The sequence below is a fragment of the Eriocheir sinensis genome, chromosome 3 (assembly GCF_024679095.1).
Source record: "Eriocheir sinensis breed Jianghai 21 chromosome 3, ASM2467909v1, whole genome shotgun sequence".
In the NCBI taxonomy this organism is placed as follows: domain Eukaryota; kingdom Metazoa; phylum Arthropoda; class Malacostraca; order Decapoda; family Varunidae; genus Eriocheir; species Eriocheir sinensis.
The window spans coordinates 14,810,945-14,815,944 of NC_066511.1; the positions used below are offsets into that span (position 1 = coordinate 14,810,945).

Genomic DNA, 5,000 nt, shown 5'->3' on the forward strand with positions numbered 1-5,000 from the left:
CTCGTTCTCTGTATGTCCTGCACCCTCCTCTTGTGTCTTCTCCTTCTTCTTCTCCTTCTTCTTCTCCTTCTGCTTCCTCTGTTCGTTCCTTCTAGTCCACGAATTTTTACTTTTCTTTATTCTTTTTCTTGCTTTTTCTTGAGGCCTTTTTCGTGTTCTTTTCTTCTTTTATTTTTCTCGCATTTATATATTTTTCGTTTATTTGTTCTTCGCTTTTTTTCTCTGCTTCTTCTTCTACTGTTGCTTCTTCTTTTTCTTCTTCTTCTTCTTTGGCTTCGTTGTCATTACCGTCATCACTATTGTCTTCTATCTTCGTCTTCTCCTTATCCTCCTCCTCCCCCTCCTCCTTCTTATCCTCCTCCTCCTCCCCCTCTTCCTTCTTATCCTCCTCCTCCTTCTCCTCCACCTTCTCCTCACCTCCGAAATCCTGTTTTTCTTCGATTCCTGCGTCTAGTTCTCCTCCTCCTCTTCCTCTTCCTCCTCTTCCACCTCCTCCTCCTCCTCCTCCTATCCTTCTGTTCCTCCTTCCTCAGCCAAGAAACGTCCAGGATGAATCAGAGCAACGTAAATCCTCCTCCTCCTCCTCTTCCTCCTCCTCCTCCTTCTCCTCCTCCTCCTCCTCCTTCAAGACCTGTTCCTTCTCTCTTTCTCGTTTGCTCTTCCTCACTCGATTACGAAGAGATTATATAAATTAATGGAGAGAGAGAGAGAGAGAGAGAGAGAGAGAGAGAGAGAGAGAGAGAGAGAGAGAGAGAGAGAGAGAGAGAGAGAGAGAGAGAGAGAGAGAGAGAGAGAGAGAGAGAGAGAGTGAGAGAGAGAGAGAGAGAGAGAGAGAGAGAGAGAGAGAGAGAGAGAGAGAGAGAGAGAGAGAGAGAGAGAGAGAGAGAGAGAGAGAGAGAGAGAGAGAGAGAGAGAGAGAGAGAGAGAGAGAGAGAGAGAGAGAGAGAGAGAGAGAGAATCCAGACTCCTTATAAATTCTAATGCCACTGTAAATCTAATCAGAAAATGACCAAAGCAAGATGTGGGGCGTAAAAATTATGACCAGTCGTTGCCTCGGTGCTCATCTCCGTCTCCTTTGGCATTTGAAACTAAAAAAAGAAGAAAAAAAAACAGAAGGAAACGACACATTCTCCTGTCTTGTTGAAGAATGTCGTTATATACCAAAGAAGCAGGCGCAGTGGAGGACCCAGGTTCGAGTCCCGCCCGCTGCTATATACAAACTGACGATTTTCAGTCATCGCCGAGTGGAACAAGACTACCTTCAAGCTGTCCTGATGACCGCCTATCAACCCGGACTCTAACGAAACTCTCTAAACAGGATCAAGTGGAGCTCCTGGGGGCGGTATGAGCCAAGCAAGAATGGCGCCACTCTAAAACACTTGCCTGCGCCACTAACAGGCTGGGACAGACCAACAGGCACCATTATGAAAGCTCACCGGCGACATGAAAAAATAAAGGTTGATAATGGTACGAATATTAAGAGAGTGGCAAGTAATCTTACAGCAATATCTGATAAATTAAAACAGAAGCGAATCAAGAGGATGACGAAACAGAGGGGAATAAAGGTAATGAAAACAAATTAACGAAGGCTTGCAAGAAAACGAGAGCAAAGCAAAAAAAAAGTCACAAATATTACTTAACAACCACCTCACTACCACCTTAATTACTCTCCTTCCTGAGACTTCAACACTTTCAATGGGAGACTAAATTTGATCATTCTTCTTTATATTACACGTTCTTACCTTATGAGAGGAACATAATGCCGGATTTTTTTTATTATGTCCTTTGCTTAACCTTATCATCTGTCTGTCCGTCTTCCGAACTGTAAAGAGTAAAAAAAGTAAGAAGTAATTAAGTAAACGCGAGTGGAAGTTAATTAAGAGAGGAGGTGAAAATAGTTTAGCATAAAAGAGGGTAATATATTGAACTGAAAAGAGCAAAAATGTAAAAATTAATTAACTAGTCTAGGAGCTGGGAGTAGCGGGCTTTTCTTTCACATTTGTTTCCTTTTTTATATGCCCTTGAACTGACTGCTATTAAAAAAAAATAGAAAAATAAAGGAGAGAGTGGAATGATGTTAAAAAGGGAAAGAGGAAAATAATTAGCTTAGCTCGTAGTCTGTCTGTCCTCCGAAGTGTAAAGAGGAAAAAAGTAAGAAGGGGTTAAGTAAAGGGAGACTGGGAGAAAATTGAGTAAAGAAGGAGAATGGGAGTGAAGTTTAAGTAAAGTGGAGGAAAGTTTTTTGGAGTCAGAGCATTTAAATCACAAAAAAATAAGAGCAAAATATGGAAATAAAAATATGCACTAAGGAAAAAAAAACATACATTCTCATTTTTATTAACTGCTTTTGCTTCCATTTTTCTTCTTTGTTTCCTTTTCTTTTCTTCTTTTTTCTTCTCCTTTTTCTTCTTTTTCTTCTTCTTCTAATTCTTCTTCTTCCTCTTCTTCTAATTCTTCTTCTAATTCTTCTTCTTCCTCTTCTTCTAATTCTTCTTCTTCCTCTTCTTCTTCTAATTCTTCTTCTAATTCTTCTTCCTCTTCTTCTAATTCTTCTTTTTCTAATTCTTCTTCTATTTTTTCTTCTTCCTCTTCTTCTCCTAATTCTTCTCCTAATTCTTCTTTTTCTAATTCTTCTTTTTCTAATTCTTCTTCTAATTCTTCTTTTTCCTCCACTTCCTCTTCTTCTAATTCTTCTTTTTCTAATTCTTCTTCTAATTCTTCTTCTTATTCTTCTAGTTCTTCTTTTACTATTACCACTATTACTACTATTACTACTTTCCCTTTTTATTTTGTTTTTCTTCTGTGGAATTTCCTTCTGTTCAGTTACTTCGACGTTCAGTTTAATCTTTATATATATTTTTTCTCTCCTCCCGTCTACGGTATTTCCTCACACACGAAGAAGATTATAATGTTGAGAATTCCGTCTTTTTATGTCCCAGGAATATTGAGACATGATGAAGGTGTGTGTGCGTGCGTGTGTTTGTTTGTTTGCTTGTTTATGTGAAAGACAGATGGATAGATAGAGAGATAGATTGATAGATAGATATAATTGAGAGCATGATAGGATGAAAAAACATATATACAGTTATACAAAAGTTATACAAAAGGGAATATAAAAACAGAAACGTAAATACACGAATAAAGTAATTAAAAGAAAGTAAAAAAGAAAGATATTGAAAGCAACCAAAGGACAAACAAACAATGAGAATAAACAAAGAAAGAAGGAATAGAAAAAATGTGTGTGTGTGTGTGTGTGTGTGTGTGTGTGTGTGTGTGTGTGTGTGTGTGTGTGTGTGTGATGCTAAACAACCTCAAGATCGATTAAGATTTCCTAATTGATAATTATGCAAATGTTACACATCGGAGAGGCGCGAGGAGGAGGAGGAGGAGGAGAAGGAGGAGGAGATGAGAAAAGAAAACAAAAAGGAAAAAAAAGAAGCAGAACCAGAACAAAATCAAAACCAAGGAAAACAGCAAGGACAAGAAAACGAAGAAATAAAAGAAGGAAAATAAAAAGAAGGAATAATAGGAAAGAGGAGGAGGAGGTGGAGGTGGAGGTGGAAGAAGCAAAGAGAATCATTGAAGGTTGAGGTGGTGGTCGAGGGGAGCGAAAGAGAGAGGGGGAGGGAAAGAAGATGGGATGGAGAGGATTGGAATGGCAGAGGAAGAGGAGGAGGAGGAGGAGGAAGAGGAGGAGGAGGAGATTGAATCAGATTGGTGGATAATTGTACTCCCTCCAGACCTGTTCTTCGCATTTCACGCTAAACTACACACACACACACACACACACACACACACACACACACACACTCACACCCACACACACACACACACACACACACACACACCCTAACCCACCTACATACACACATCCTAACCTCCCCCCCACCCCCCCCCACACATACACACTCACACACACACACACACACACACACACACACACACACAGACACACACACACACGCGCGGTCACTGTCACCACCACCACAACCACCCCCTCCAAGATTTTTCATTATGCAGTATTATACAAAAAAAACACGGTGTAGGTTCAGGGTTATTCATTAGAACGTTCACGTCTTAATGTAACTCTAGGGAAAAGTTAGATAACTCCATGGATAGTGAAGTTAGGTGGGTTAGATTCACAGATATAGACCAAACGGCTTCTTGCAGACTCCTTACGTTCTTATGTTCTTATTTGAGGGAGTGTATTAAACAAGAGAATGAAATACCAAGGCTTCTAGATATGGCACAGGCTCTAAACACTATATTAAGGGCCATATTCTTGTAAAACCTTCCGACGCCCCAGCTTCACACGTATTCACCAAGCGTTTCTTAGGAGTTGTGTATCTGGTGGGGGCATTTCCATAGAAGAGAGAGGGGCGGAGGGGTAGTTTTATGACCCTGGTGGTGGTAGTACAACAAAGCTTCTATAGTACTAGCATGAAGGCGAAAAAACACTCGTGGGAACGCGATCAATTTCCTTTTCGGGTTTAAGAAAGAGTTAAAGCGAGCGGCGGAAACGTATGAGAACAAGGACCTAGGGGTAAGCTATTAGGTCGCCACGCACTACACTCCTACACAATCCCATTAGGAGTGTTCAAGAGTGTGTCCTTCAATAGAGAGAGGAAGAAAGGATGAGAGAGAGTGGGAAGGGATGGGGAGACTGGGAGGGAGGAAAAACAGAGAGCGAGAGAGAGAGAGAGAGAGAGAGAGAGAGAGAGAGAGAGAGAGAGAGAGAGAGAGAGAGAGAGAGAGAGAGAGAGAGAGAGAGAGAGAGAGAGAGAGAGAGAGAGAGAGAGAGAGAGAGAGAGAGAGAGAGAGAGAGAGAGAGAGAGAGAGAAATGTAGGGAGAGGCTGGATGAGATTGCTGTGTCATTCTGTGTGTGTGTGTGTGTGTGTGTGTGTTGGAGGAGAGGTTTACAGTGGTGAATGGCGATGGTAATATAAAAGGAGGAGGAGGAGGAGGAGGAGGAGGAGGTGGAAGAGGAGTATACGAGGAA

The 5,000-nt window shown here is 41.1% G+C and overlaps 1 long non-coding RNA gene across 1 annotated transcript in view; it reads right to left on the bottom strand.

The window, feature by feature from the left end:
* Positions 1-5,000, bottom strand: part of LOC127005584 (uncharacterized) — a 92,959-nt gene that overhangs the window by 41,134 nt on the left and 46,825 nt on the right. Inside the window, exon 3 of the long non-coding RNA XR_007758740.1 lies at positions 1,743-1,822. This is a non-coding gene — a long non-coding RNA (uncharacterized LOC127005584). The remainder of the gene's footprint in view (positions 1-1,742; positions 1,823-5,000) is intronic.